Below are 15,761 nucleotides of genomic sequence, written 5' to 3'. Positions count from 1 at the left end.
TCCCTACAGCTTTCATTCTCCTCAGATTTTTGGATGTGAAGTGGTCCCATTTAACTTCCATCAGTCCTGGACCATCCAGTCCCTCTGCAAACAAGATGCTGGGTATGAGGAAGGGATGAGTCAGGCTGTAGAAAGGCTCCTGGAAGGCTTTGAAATGCTGAGTGCCATGTCTGTCTATCCAATTTGGATGTGTCTATATGGACCACAGTGTTGGTGTCCATCACAAGTTGGGTTCTTGTGCTCAATGACACTTTGGGCCAAAGGAAGAGGGAAGTGTGTGGCCAGGATGAACCACAGCTTCAGGTGCTTTGTCCAGCTGAGCATCTTCCTGGTGATGGGTTCCTCAGCTGCTGCCTCACACAGGTGCTGCACTTGGGTTTGCACCTGGATTAACCTGCCCAAAATCACAGTTATTTTGAGGGAGATGGGCAGCCCTGCATCTGCGTCATTGCATGTGCCCTCCTTCATTTGCTGGTGGCTTCTTTTCCCTCCCTCCAGCCCATCTGGTGTCCTGGAGACTTCACTCTTTTGCTTAGGTGTAGTGCAGGAGATGGGTCTTTGCTGTTACCTTGGCAGGCCTCCACCAGGGATTCCAGAGAGGCACCTGCACATTTGGATGTGCCTTCTGGAAAAGGATGCCTAAACCTTGTCAGTGAACAGACTTCCCTGCCCTTCTCCGTTCTCTGGGCACTGTGTCCTTTCCACTGGTGAGTATCTCATTCCAAGGCAGGGAAAACTGGGAATGTGTCTTGTCTGTCCAGTGCAGTGTGAGGCTGCTGTGAAAAGCTGAGAAACCTCAGAAAGTCCCTTGGGAAATTGAGGATTAATTCAATTTCTTTACTACTCCAGGACTTCCCTCCGCAGAACACAGACGGACTCTGAAATGAGGTGGTTCCTCCTCCTGGGCAGAGAGAGGGAATGATTTCCAAAGCAAGCCCAAGTTGCTCTTGCCTGGGTCTTCCCCAGAATACGACGAGCGATGGCAGTGGGATGATTCCCTCTCCGAGCCACACTGCTGGTTTTTCTCCAGGAGATGGAAGGAAGCTGGGTGCTGGTAGCCAGGAGGCAAAGCTGCAGCTGGCCATGCTGGCTCTGAACAGTGAGGGCAATTAGAGATCAGAAGAGCTGGGGTGGCTTCGTCACATTTCCCTGCTTCTGTTCTGGAGGTGATAATATAATTCATATCAGAAGAGTTAGTGGGCTGAAAATGAATTGGAGAAATCAATCCAGAGGGTATAAATGAATTAGCATGTAAATGAGGACACTTGCTCTACATAGTTTAATATTGCCTGCAGCTGTAAATAATTCCAGGGATGGAATCAAAAGCCGCAAACAACTTCATTTTTGTGCTCCTCCCCCGTCCGGGAGCACCTGCAGCTACGACCGACCCACCCTTGCAGAATCATCGCATTGCAAGGGAATTAAAGGAGATGAGATGTATAAACTTTTTCCTTTCCTCCCCTGATTGGCCATTATTTACAAGACTGCTGCTCCCAGTTCTGTGCATCAAGTCCCTGTTTGTGCATGCACATGGCAGTCTGAGTGGTGGGGAGCAGCCAGCGGTGCGACCTCGTGCAGCGCACCACGAGCCATCCCGGTCACCCTGTGGCGGGCTGGTGTGTGTGTGTGAAATAGCAATTTCTCACCAAACAGCTGCAGTATGAAAGCTCTCAGTTGGGGTGGGGGATTTAACCCTCCTGGGGTGCCTGAGGGTGGGAGAGGTGGGTGCTTGGGGAGCAGGAGCTGGCTGGGGTAGCCCCTTGGTTCTTGGGGCTGTCTGGAGAGAAGGCATTTCCAAGGGATCGGGAAGCATTTGCGTGAGGGCACTGCACACTTACATGAAGTCTGGAAAACTGGAAGAGGTGCAGAGCCAGGACATCAAGAGTGGGGAAGGTGTCAGGAAGCCCCTTTATGAGAGATTAAAGGAGCACAGCTTATTTGGCCTAATGAAAGGAAGGCTGAGAGATGTGATTGCACAGGCAGATAAACACAAGAGAGGGAGAGGAGCTAGTTAAGCTAAAGGCCAATGCTGATACCAGAACATGCAGATACAAACTAGTCATGAATAAATTTCATGGGGAAATGAGATGGAAGTGCCTAAGCACCAGAGCAGAGACTATGGATGAGCGCTGGAGAGTCCACACAACCAGGCTGCTCTTGCACTGGCGTTTGACTGTAAAACAGGATTACAGGAGCAGATCCCTCGAGATCAGGCAACTACATTTTGTGATCTGGGAAGTTCTGCCTGTTGCCAAAAGCCCCTTTGTCATTCTGGCAGGGGAAGGATGCAGATCTGAGGAAGCGCATATGTCTCTTTGAGTAACTCCAAGAGCGGTTGTTGAGAGCTTTTGGAGTGATGCTGATGACAGGAGGTTAAAGATGATCCTCAGCAGTCTTTTATCAGTACTTCCCCCTTGTTTTTTGACACTGACAGATCACTGAGTTCCCTCTTTCATCAGGTTGGAGTTTCAGGTTCTGCACTAACTAGATCTCCCAGGTGGACTGGAAACACTGATTAAGATGGATAGAGTGAAAGCAAGTCCATTAAATTGTTAATAAAGAATATTACACACATACCTTAATCTGCAGCTAGCCTGACACTTTATAAAAGTACATTAGGATATAATCCAATTGAAGCCACAATATCGAGAACATCTTATCTCATCACAAATTGAAATTATATCATATTCCTCATTTCTTAAATTAAAAAGCTAAAACCTTTTAGTTTGCTCTCATATGCTTGTGTAAAACTTAATCAGTGGTTTTAACAACATTATTTTTCAATATGGGCCATTTCTGCTCTCATTTATTTACAAGAGAGAACTTCCTGGTAGAAGAAGTGATTCAATTTGCAGGAGGATACATCAAGCACTTAAGGATTTTGCAGGGATTGATTGATTATTTATCGTGTTATCTTGCCTGGAGACGTCTGATATGCCTGTGCTTTTGCTATCTCTCATTCCACCTAATGCTCTCCCTCTACGTCTCGCTCCCCTCCGGTGCCACGGGCGCTTTTCCCTTGCACACACGTGTCTGGAAAGGGGGCCAGGGAGGCAGGGCTGAGGTTCTCTCTGCTGGGATGAAGACGCTGGACTGGGCAGATGAGAGAGATTCATTTCACTGGGAGATAGCACAGAGGTGAGAGGTGGAAGGGTGGTTTGAACTTCTGCTGGGTTTGAACGGCAGGCTGCAGCACTTCTCCGAGTGCAGCTCCTTGCAGGGGAAGGAGCTGGGACACAGAGAGGCTGAATGGTTTGCTGGAAGTGCCCCCAGGAGCAGAAAACAGCCCTGAAGGGCTCTAGATGGTAGCTGGTCACCTGGGGCCACACTTCCCAGGGTAGCCATAATTACCTTCAAGTTGCCCAGTGAAGCACTGGATAACATCCTGGAACGTCTGAGATGAGCTGTCCTAGTGATGCAGTGGCAGTGGCTTCTCCAGGGATCTTTGCAAAAACATCCTGACACTTATGAGGAATCTGGTGACCTGATATGGCCAGCACTGGGGTACAGAGAGAAAGGGGCCACCTTTTCATGCTTAAAGGAAGCCACTCTCACAGCAATGCCTGATTATCTCCCACTGCTGCACTGTGGCAGAGGGGCTCATTAGCAATGACAATTAGCACGTCCATCATGGAGGTGTCAACCCAAGGCCTAAGGGGTGACATGCAAGGTCTCCATTTCAGGGGGGATGACCCTCAGGAGCCCTGCAAGAGGGCTGTGGCTTGAGCTTTGTCTTGAACATTGGCCACTCGTTGGCACTGGAACATGAGCGGGAGAAGGAGGGATGATGTCACTGGGAGCTCTTGGCCTCGCGTCCCTGGTGGGGCGTTGGATATAGCAAGAAAGAAAACTTTTTTGATTTTATGCAAGAAAACGATGACAGTAGAAACTCCAACCAAACCCTCGAGCGTTTGGACTGTGATTGTCTGTAGGCACTGGGAACCAGGACATCTGAGGTTTATTCTTCTCTCTGCTGCAGATTTTGGCAAATCGCTCTCCCTGCCATAGTTTTCCCTGAGCAGTTTGAGATCAGCTGGGTTTATTCTTTTATGAGTACTGGAGTGCGGGAATTGCTGTCTTCTGGTGAAAATAAATACAAAAATCCTGAAGCACGACTCCAAAGAGAGATGAGCTTGCAAAAAAAAAAGCACTGAGCTGGAAAGGGAGTATGTTTGGTTTGTCTTATTTTTCTTTTGCTTTCTGGGATTTTAGGATTCCTGTTGCAGGGATTGCACCAAGATGACAAACTAGAGAGTTTTCAAAATGGAAACACAATCCCCTGACTCCAGGAGCTCAGACTTAAATATCAACAAATAACTCAGGATGCGGTGCGAGTGCTGATGGAGCAGCTGACTCGGTGAGCGTGGAGGTGAGCGACTCAGGAGCCCCACAGAGCCCCACAGTCCTGATTTGCTGAACCCAGTGGAATGAATTCCTGCACTGGATGATCCATGTGCATGGGCCTCCGTGGGATCACGGCCAACATTTGCCAAGTGCTGTGAGATGCTTGGATGAAAGAGACCACAGAAGAGCAAAGTATTACTTTTTCATGATTGCTGCAGTTGCTATCCTTGGGGCTGTCCAAATACTGTTGTTCCAAGTGAAAATATAAAACCCTTTTGGCACGTTTTTGTTTTGCGTTGTGATAAATAGAAGTGCAGGAGGGAGAAAAAAAAAATCTTTTCCTAAGAGCGAGAGAAGAAAAAGCAGCCCCTGTGCAATTTGTTACACATCTCATATGTCTCTGACTGCTAGCTGCAGAGATATTTAGAGGGAATATTTAGCCAACCCAGTGCACAGCCTCTGGAGTCCCGGCTTCTGCTTTGGTCCATGCTTGGTTGAACCTTTACAGCAGCTTTATGGTTTTTCAGCACAGCATTTCAGGAGAGGCTTTGATTCTGGAGGATGCCAACTGCGCCGAGTGAAGCTAAGATGATTAATCAAATTATTTGAAGGGCGTTCGCCAGAACTGGGCAGTGACCAGTCTCTGTCCTAATCTCTGGATTGAGATGTCAAACTGGCCTCCGGCTCGGAGCACTGAGCTCGCCAGGAGGCAGAGGGTGGAAAGAAATCTCCAGCAGCAAACAGCCTGGCAGGGCCGCCCGTGGTGGGGAGGGAAGCTGGCCATGCTGGTGCTGCCCAGTGGGCAGGGGGAGGCTGGGGGGCTTTGTGTGTCAGCAAGGCTGGACAAAGCTCCTCCAGCTGTGATGGAACAGGAACAAGGTGATGGCTGTGCCTCATGCTGCCTTCCTCCCACCAGGCTGCAGGGAAGAAGGGGGAATGGTGGGGATGTGCACAGCTCCTGCACCTCCCAACTGGCCACAGGATGAGGAGGGATTCTCTGCTCCCATGTCAGTTTAGGTTGTGGCTGAGCAGGATGGAGGAACAAGTGGTCTGGTGTGGAAAGGATACAGGCACTGACCGAGTCATTTTGAACTTGGTGCCCGTGTCAGGTGCTATGGGGGGCTGGGGCTTTGGTTGGGAATGGTGCAGGGTGGGTGGTGTGGGACCAGGCTGGCAGAGGGCTCCAGGAGATGAGAAACACAGTGGGAAGCAGGGGCTTTGGCTCGGTGATGTGCTTTTCCCTTCAGGGACCAGCTGGGTTTTTGCCCACCTGCTTTTCTGTTCAGTGAGTGCTTGGTGATATTCCCAGTTAAAGACGAAGCCAAAGCACCTGAGAAGGAGAAGGCACTCTGCAGCAGCACAGCCCAGGGCAGCTGGGGTGGGGTTGAGGGGAAAGCCACTCACAGGGGACGAGGGACCCTCCTCTGCCCTCCTTCCCCTGCTGCTCTGGGGGCTGCAGGCAGATGGGCTTTCCCCAGTGCCAGGCGAGCACTTGGCACTGCCGCTCGGGGAATTGCAGGTCTCGCTCTCCTCTCCAGCTGGCTGGGCGGGCAGGATCTCTGCTTCCACCGGGATCCCCTTTGCTGCAGGAGCCGGCAGCCCCCGAGCCGTTCACGGACACGGCCCCGAGCATCCTCCCTCTCTGCCCTCCCCGGCACGCTGGGGGCTGATTTCCTGCCCACCACTCAACTCTTCCTCTACAAAACCCTCTTTGCATCTCTGCACGTCTCTTCCAGCCCCATCCCGGGCGCTCTCACCCCGGGCCGGAGCAGCGCCGTCCGCCGGACCCCGCTCGCCATCTGCGCGGCTCCGCTGGCCCCCGGCCAGCCCCGCATCCTCGGCCGCTGCACCGGGCACCCGCTGCCCACGGCAGCGCCGTCACGTGTGGCCATCAGCTGATGGGGAGGATGACTCAGCCGGCAGCTGTCGGGCCCCTAAAATAATGACAAAAACAATTAGCAGTCCAAGCAGTAGCCTCTCCTTAATTATCTCCTCCGAGTTTAATTAACTAGCTAAATTATCAGCAGTAATGTAGGCATTAATTATGTCAAATTACAGTGTAAAAATCACAAAGTGTGGAAAATGTCAATTCAGCTGCGCTCACCTGCCGGGCTGAGCCAGTGCCGGTGACAGAGGCTCAGCCTGGCGCAGGGGAAGGGCTGCTCCTCCTCCCCGGGGATCAGCATCCTGCCACGGCAGCCTCAGTGACACCGCGGGGACACCAGCGCCGATGCCGACAGGAGCCGGTGGCACAGTTTTAGTTGGGAGCCGGTGGGGGCTGCCTGAATGGGTGCTGGAGTGGGGAGGGGGGAACATTTTGGCTCTGGCAGAGGGAGGGGAAGGAGCATGGCTCCCCAAACCAGATGGCTTGGATGCTGAATTATTAAATTATGAATATTAATACAAATCAGACACGGAAGAGGTAATAATTTTGCTGCCCTACAGAAATAATTAACATAATTTTGATAAATTACATGATAAGAGAATCTCAAAATTGAGGTAGATTTATCTTAATTAATATCTTGGACTTGCTCCGAAAGGTAAATTGTTCCACTGGGGACTGGGGAAGGGTGAAGAAGGGGCCCCTGGCTCTGTGAGCCAGGCCTTTCCCAGGGTTGGCATGGTGGGGAGGACAGGGCACTCCCCCAGGCTGCCCCCCAGCCCTGGCTCTGAGGGTACAATGTCAGGGTTATTCCCACCCCCACAGGGACACCGAGTGACTTATTTCAGGTTGCATGGTTTGGTCAGAGAGCAGAAGTCTGAACTGGTGTCTCCAAGCTCATTTGGACCCAGAGCCACCCTCCCCTGGGCTCTGCCAGGCATTTTTCCACAGCACAGTGCTGGGCAGGCACTGAGGTCTGAGCCACAAATGGCTTCACCAACAACTGCTGCCCAAGTGTCCCTTGGCTTTGCTTCAGGTGCTCCAGCTTGGGCACACGAGCATTGCAACCCACGTGCCTGTTCCATCCATCCATCCATCCATCCGTCCATCCATCCATCCCTCATCCATCCACGCCCCTCCCCATCCATCCATTCATCATCAGTCCATCCATCCATCCATCCATCCACCCATCCTTCATCTATCCATGCTCCTCCCCATCCATCCATCCATCCATCCGTCATCAGTCCATCCATCCATCCATCCGTCCATCCATCCATCCCTCATCCATCCATGCCCCTCCCCATCCATCCATCCATCCATCCATCCATCCATCCATCCATCCATCCATCCATCCATCCATCGTCACAGACACTCTGGGCAGCTACAGCAGGTTCAGGGGTTTGCTGTTTGCTGTAGAGTTTCCACAAGCTGGACCAATGGTGGTGGGGATAAGCCACGTTGGAAGTTAGCCTGGAAGGGAAGGGGACATTCAGTTACTGAGTGATTTGCTTCACCATCCCTCACTGTGGTGCTGCCACTGTCCTGTGTGGTTTTCCTCTGGCTGCATGACTCCAGGTAAGTCCATGTCCCTCTCCAAGTGTGTGTGTGATGATGGGCAGTGCCCTTCCCTTTTTGCAAGCTGGGGTTTTCCCCACATCTTTGTCTTGGTGCTGTTGCTCATCAGCTCTGCCTGCAAAGGTGCAAATCTGCCCAAAAAATTATGTACAGACAGGGTGTGCAAAATTGCTTTATGTTGTATTTGCATAAAATGTAGTACTTAAATCTCAGAGTCATCCAGGAGGATGTAACCTTCTAGCAGTGACTTAACCCCCAGAACATTGCCCAGGCACATGCTGGTACAGATGTGTGCATGGAGATCATCCATAGCTTGTGGCATCAAAGCTGCAACTCGAATTACAGGGCTAATTGCAAAATTAAAGTCAGTTATTCTTTACTATGACATTTGTGTAATTCCAGATCAGGTCACGCAGGAGAAGGTCTTATCTGTACATCCATATTGTCCATTTTCAATGTCCAGAGCTGTGGCCCCACCACTGTTCTTCCTGGAGCCTGGTTATGTTTCAGGTATGTGTCTGATGAAAGGGCTTAGAGCTTGGTTACTTGATGTATTTCTGACACGGGGAGCAGGAGGAGAGCAAGGAGCAGCCAGGAGAGGCTGTTCTCAGGAGGCTCCAGTCTTGGTCTCGAGCTTGAGAGGTTTTTAGATTCACATCCATGCGTTTGCCAGCTTAATTGGCAAAAGCTTTAATTTTTCAGAAGGGTTAGAAATCTTGTTGATCTGTTCCCACTGGCAGGATTTAAAGCCTCAAACACTTTACTTTTTCAAAGAGCTGTACAAATGTTAACTAATACAGCCCCGGTTAAGCATAATCTCTAGATGGGGAAACAGAGTCACACACTGCATGAGTGCCTCAGCCTGGATGGGGAGTTGCTGGGTCCTTGTCCCATGCTTCATCCAGAAGGCACTGTCATCTCTTCCAAGCCTTCCCTGCTCTGCCTGATCCCCTTGCCTTGCTGCTGTAAAACCAAGCTGTATTTAATTGTTTTTGGCTGCGCAGAAAATAACAAAAAGGGAAAACCCAAAGCCACTGATTGCTGCCATGCCAAGGCACAGGCTGGTAGCAGAGACTTCTCACCATGTGGCAGCTTGGTGCAACCAGGTGAGACCAGGGATGGTGCCCAGGATAATAAGGGATATTCCTGGAGCACAGAAGGAAACTCTATTGGGAATATCATTCATGGAAAATGCAGAACAGGAGATCCTTTGCCCTACTGGGGACTTCCAGCTCTGGACTAACAGTCATTGCTGTTATGGAGCATGTGGGCCAGCACCTCACATGGTCACTCTGCCCCCCCTGCTGCTCCCCACCCAGCTTGTGGGGTGGCAGAAGAGGGAGGTTTACCTTGGGGTCCCCTCTTGGGCAGACCCCATCAAACAGCCCCCATGGCTGGAGCTGTTGGCAGCCCCAGCAGCACAGAGGGATGTGAAGGCACTGTGTCTGCACAGTGCTGGAAATCCTGCTCAAACAAGGGCACCGTGCTGAGGGACACTGATCTCTGTGCCACCCGTGCCCTGGGCTGGGGCACTGAGGTGCTGGGCAGCCCTTCCTCACACACAGCTGGTTGGCACCAGCTCTGGCAGGGCAGGGCACCTCTGGGCTCCTCCTTTCACCCCTCTGTGCATTTTCTGTGCAGAGCAGGGGAAGCCCGGGGCTCTGGTGTTGCAGGAATGCCCCAGTGCTTCCCGGGGAGCTGCTGTGCAGCAGGGCTCACGCTGTGTGTAGATGTATGCACACACACACACACACACACAGGGATGGCCTGGCACAAACCCCTGCTCAGGCTGAGCCCAGCCTTAACCCCTTCACTGCTGCAGGAAGAAAATCCTGGCGCTCAGTGCTGCCAGGAGTGGGGGACACGCACCTGGTGGTACTTACAGCCATCGAGAGGGGAAGAACGTGGCTGGTTCTTGGGGGGTTCGGGTTGTTCAGCTGTATCCAAAGTAGGGGATGCAGAAAGGAAATTGAAGCCCAGTGTAATGTAAGGCACAAAGGAAGGATTTTAGGAGGTCTGGGTGGAAGGAGGGTTGGATGGAAAGTGGGGTTGGAAGAACAGCCCCTTTCAGGCACCAACCCTGAGCTGGAGAAGGAGGGTGTGGAAGGGGGGGAAACTGAGGCAGGGAAATAGATGGACACATATGGAGAGGGGCAGTTGTTGGTGTGACCACCCTCCTTTTGCTCAACAAGGAGTTCTGTGTGGGGAGAAGGAATCCAGGCTGCGACAGCAGGAGAGTGCAGGAGCCATCCCTACACATGCACATATGGGTGCAAGCAAGATGTTCCCACCTGGGAGAGCACATCTGTGCTGCAGAGCTGATGGAAACCTCATCATTCCCCTCCTCTTGCAAACTCCCCTCTGCTGGGGCTGGATGAGGGGAGACTGGCACTGCTTCTGCCTTTTGTGGTTGCTGTTTCCACTTTGTTTCAGGTTTCTCCTCTGTTGGGACTTTGGGCCTTCCCGTTCCCCAGTAATTATATAATTACTTCACAACATGCTGCAGGAATAGTCAGGGAGACGGCTACAGCTAGCACAACAATGGTGACAAGTAAAACATTAATTTCTGGAGTTCTTTTAATTAATTCATCAGGAATCGTGCTGTGCGGGATGATTACGTTAAAGTGTTTAATTACAAATTTATATGTAATGATGCACTTTAATTACTTTGGACTGGTACAATATTATTGGGCCCTTTTCCCAAGATTCCTGGCACTGGGTTTGGGCTTCACATAAGCAGTGCCATGGATGCTTGTGCCTCTAAATTATTTACATGGCATGGGAGAAACCCGGTCCTGATTGATGAGAGCAAATTTTTCCCTGAGCTGAACGGGAGCGAGGGCCTTGGGGAATCCAGAGAGGGAAGGTCAGTGTGGCGTGTGTGTGTCAGGCAGAACATCAGGGCATTTTTTGTTGGAAGAATCAAGGTTAATCTGGTGGAAACTGAAGTGACAGAGAGCCAGGCACAATAAATATTTATCAAAGGGACCAGTGTCAGGATTGTGGTTCACCAATGCAGATATGTCCTGGATGGATCTCATGAAGAGCCCTTGCCAAGCACGTTGGGTGGTTCTTCCAGCTCCCCTCCTTTTGCTTGTCCCCCTTGCCTTTGTCTTGCCTGTCTTTGTGTGCATATGTGTGTGTGTGCACACTCATTTTCTTTCCCTTTAGGCTCCCATTTTCCCCTCATCCCATCTCTATTTGCCTCTGTGCACAGGGAGCATCTGTCATTCTTCTTTCTCCTTTGTCAGCATCCTCCCAGGCTAGACAGACCCCAGAGAGATGGACATGCTGTTAGAGAGGCCTGGGAGCTAAAGGGCTTCAAGTAACTTTGAGGTTAGCCATTCTTTAAGCTGTTCTACATGCAAAATTGCCAGTTGTGTAGTACATATATATAGAAAGATAGATTTTTTAGGTATAGGTAGATATAGCTATGCTACACAAAGTCTGCAGGACAGGCAGCACCTTGCTGTTTAGGGGTCACAGCTTCTGGCTCACAAGGGTCTGGCAAAACTTGAGTTTTGTTCACATTTGGGGGTCAGTATCTGGCAAGGAAGAAATCAGATAATTTCCTTCTCAAGAGTGAGGGAAAGAGGGGTCAGCTTTGGGTTTGTACTGATGGGTCCTGGCAGGTGCACTGCTGAGGTCTGGTGTAGTGTCGCTGACACTTGTCTTGCAGTGGGTTTATGTCAGTGCAAGTGCAGCCAGAATTGCTGGCAAATAGCAGGAAATGGACCCTGTGAGATGCTCTGCTCCACTGCAGCCGTGACTTTGCATGCTTATTTTCTGTGCAGTTGCACAGATGATGCACAGCTTTGCCCAGGACCGCAGGGTCCCGGGGTCCAAGGCACTTAGCTGTGTTCTCTGACTTTGAACACACAAAAGAAGTCACTTGCACGTGCTGATGCCACACTGACATTTTCTGTGGGTGCAAGTTGCTTTTGGGGATGGGCCAGTTTCTGGTGGAACTGGCTAGGAAGACATGAGAATTTTGATGTGAGTTGGGAGAGGTGCCTGGACAGAGGAGGTGAGGATTGCCCTCGTGGCCAGCACCCACTGCTCAGGGGCTGCTTTGCTGCAGTGGGGCCATTCACAAGGATGAGCAGGTCAGAAAGAATCCCTCCAGGACCCAAAATACACATCTCCCTGCTGACTCACAACTGCTGCTGCTGCTATAGCTGAGGAGGTGGGGGAAGCCCTTTTTCCCAGGGGAAGACCAGATGTTTGCAAGCACAGCTCATTCCAGAAAGTTTTGTCTCCTGTCAGGCTTTGCAGAGGCTGTTGCAGCCTGTGGGGATGGCCCCTCACTGTGCACAGGAGGGAAGGAAGCCCTTGTCCCTGCAGCCTCCCTGTGCCCTTTTCCTTTGCATATGTGTTTTTATAAGTTGTGACCACATTTTAGCAGAGAGCTGGGAGTTCAGAGAGAGCAGAAGCATCTCTCAGCACAGCTCGGGTATTTCTAGGCCAGAGCTGGTGCCAGAGTTTGGCATTGCACATGTGAGGTCATGCCACCCTTTTGCTGCCAGTCCTCAGTGGGAAGGGATTGGGAGTGATGGCAGAAGCAGGGCTTTCCTGGAGGGTGAGTGGATTTCAGGATCTGTGATCACAGTACAGGCAAAATATGTGCGCATCATGGAAAGCAAACCCAATGGACTTAGGTTCATCCTAAAGTTCTTGAGTGGACATATCCTGCACAGATTTGTGCTAGCTATGGATTATGCTGTCATGGACTTTGTTAGAATGCCAGGCAGGCTTCAGGTGTGGGGTGGGGTTTTTTGGTGGGTTTTTTGTTTGTTTGTTTGTTTGTTTGTTTTCCTTTTTGTTTGTTTGGGTTTTTTGGGGGGGTTGTTTGTTTTTATTTTGTTTATCTTTTTTGTTTTGGTTTTGATTTTGTTTGAATTCCCTTTGACCTTCAGCCACCAAGAAATGGTTTTAGTGCTGCTACTTCCTCAGGGAGGAGGAGATAGGATACAACACACACAGCCACCTATCCCAGGTGTGCTGTGCCAGTCAGAGGCACGGGCAGCTTTCCAGGGCAGACCCGCCAGGCAGAGAGATTCATTTTGCCGTAAATAATTCCCGTTCGTGGCTCTTGTCCTGCCCGCACCAGCAGGTGCTGGAAGCAGCGGCTGCTGCGATGCTCAGGAGTCCCAAGGATCTCCCCGCCTCCCCATCGCCTGATGGGGACTTGGCCGCTCCTGCGGGGCCAGGAGCCGATGCCCGATCTGCTGTAAGGCACCTGCGGGCTGCCGAAGGCTCCGCTTCTCCCGGCGGCACGGAGCCCCCGGAGCGCCCGCTCCCGTCCCCGCACGCTGCCCCCCGCGAGCTGGCAGCGGGCTGGCGCTGCTGGGGAAGGCTCCTCGGGCCTGCCAGGGCCAGATGGTGTTTGCGATCCCCGCCAGGTCCCAGCTGAGCGCTGCCCGGCGAGCCGCGCGGGAGCTGCCAAAGCCGCGGCATATGCTGCGCTCCGCCCGGCACCGGCACCGGCACCGGCACCGGGCGGGCGGCGGCAGCCCCGTCTGGAAGGAGCTGAGGTGATAAAGAAGGGCGTAGGACCCCCAAAAAATGGGAATTATAAATAAAGAGGTGGTGCGAGAGGAGATGCAGGCGTCCCCGGTGAGGTCGTGGAGCAGCGGGAGAGGGCAGGGCAGCGCCCAGGGGTGGTTGGGATATGGGACGTGGGACATGGGATGTGGGATGTGGGATGTAGGATATGGGATATGGGACATGGGACGTGGGACGTGAAATATGGGATATGGGATATGGGACATGAGACATGGGATGTGGGATATGGGATATGGGATATGAGATATGGGATATGGGATATGAGATAGGGATATGGGATATGGGATGTGGGACATGGGGTATGGGATGTGGGATAGGGACATGGGATATGGGACATAAGATATGGGACATGAGATATGGGATAGGGGACATGGGATATGGGATGTGGGACATGGGACATGTCCCCTTCCACACAGAGCCCATGCCCAGCAGGATCCCTGTTTCCCTTTGCACAGCACAGGGCCATCTGCCCAACCATGTCCCCACCAGCCTGAGGAAAAGGTTCTAGGAAACTGCTGGGGGATATTTAACTTCTTCTCAGGAGCAAACCCCAAATGGTCATGAGCACAATTGATGGAAGAATATCGTTTCTGCCTGTTTTGAATTTACTTTGGTAAACTGTACTCACTTGGGGCTCCGTCTATAATTTATTGAAAAGAACCAGACTGGAAACCAGCTTCATACTGTGAGTAATTTCTAGCATCATGTAATCTATCACCACGAGACAGGGCACTTTGTTTCTCTGAAAAATTATTTTTATACTTGGCTTAGTAACAACAACAATTATTATTATTAATATTAATAACTACTTGTGTAAGGCCTTTCATGCGTGGTTTAGGAAGTGTTTTGCACATGGGTCAGTAGGTGCTGGCTGCATCTCATGGGAAGGGAAACTGAGGCACAGATTTGGCCACTGCCTCACTCAGGCTCACCTGGTGTGCAGCATCCTCACTCCCAAAATGCAGCCTGGACCCTGGTACTGTGCCCTTTGTGTGTTTCAAAAATACCTGAGGGTTTAGTGAAGAAGGAGATGAGGAAGTTATTTTCTTTAAAATTTAGGTCTACTTAGGTTAAAAAAAATTATTAAGCATAGTCCAGAAAGAAATAGGCCCTGCCACATCCTGGTGGCTGGAGCTCATCCCCTGGGAGAGTGCAGAAACAAGCACAACATCTCAGCTTGGAAATAGTGACTCAAATGTTCCCTGCACTTAGTATTAATGTAGAAAATATTAGAAAATATTAATGCAGAAAACGTTAGAAGCTTTCTCTCAGGCTGGCTGGCTCCCTGGTGTCTGGCCTGTGGCCACTGAAGCCCCAGCACTGCTGTCCCAGCACAGGGACATCTGCTGGGTGTGAGGCTCAGGACCCTTCCCCACTGCAGCGATGCCAGGGCTGAGGTCTGCAGGGTGCTGCCCAGCTCACCAGCCTGGCTTGTTAAATAACACCGTGCAGGGATCTCCCAGCCCCTCTTCCAGAGTGGAGAAATGCCATTTCTGGGTAGAGAGCAGCAAAGAGCTGCTGCTGCAAATACACCTGGGATGGGGAGAGAGCCTCAGCTCGGCTGCAGGGTGGACAGATGTGGATGGGGACACTTCACTTCACCCTCTCTGTCCTCTCTGCTGCTCAGGCCACCTCCAAACTAAACATGGTTGGTCTGGACACGAGTGAACTTAGAGAGTGAAACTACTCAGGGTGACAATTGCATTCTTCTGTGGAAATGGTGTAAACTTTCCATCCATCCATCATTTGAGACCCTGTTTTATCAGTAACGAGAGAGCTCTTCAGCTGAACTCTGTCCCTGTCTCTTTGCACTTCTTGCTTTATGGCAAGAATAATAATATTTAACATTTATGGAACACTTTATATCTTCAAATTCCATTTGCAGGTATTATAATTCATCATTAACTAATGAAGGCCTGGGTTGCTGCTGTGGACTGGAGAGGTATGCAATGTTATCTTCTGCATTCTCAGGTGGAAAATTCAAGGTAGGAGAGAAGGTTGGGCAGGATCAGCACTGGATGCTGAACTTTCAAAGCCAAGGCAGCATCCCTCAGTGACTCTCTGGGGACACCATGTCTAGGTTTACTAACAAAATCTTCTCCTCTAGTAAGAAAAGGGGGTAAAAAATATTAGAAAAAATTCCTTTCTTAACTCTCATTAGGAATTTCCATTTTCTTTTGGCGTTTTTCCCTTTATTTCTTTAATACAATGAAAAATGTTTGGAGCAGAGACACGTTCCTTAATCCTGTAGAGTGGCAATATAATCTTCATTTGTTCACAGCCATTCAGCCTGAATCATCCTTGAGCACTGAAGCTGATGTGTAGCACGGTGATAAATCCACCCACCACCTCAGTGTAGGTGCTCCCATATAAAACACAGAAAGCCAGCCCAGGG

Source organism: Onychostruthus taczanowskii, unplaced genomic scaffold, assembly GCF_017590055.1.
Source record: "Onychostruthus taczanowskii isolate IOZ18803 unplaced genomic scaffold, ASM1759005v1 scaffold19, whole genome shotgun sequence".
In the NCBI taxonomy this organism is placed as follows: Eukaryota; Metazoa; Chordata; class Aves; order Passeriformes; family Passeridae; genus Onychostruthus; species Onychostruthus taczanowskii.
Note: the sequence above shows the minus strand (reverse complement) of the source record.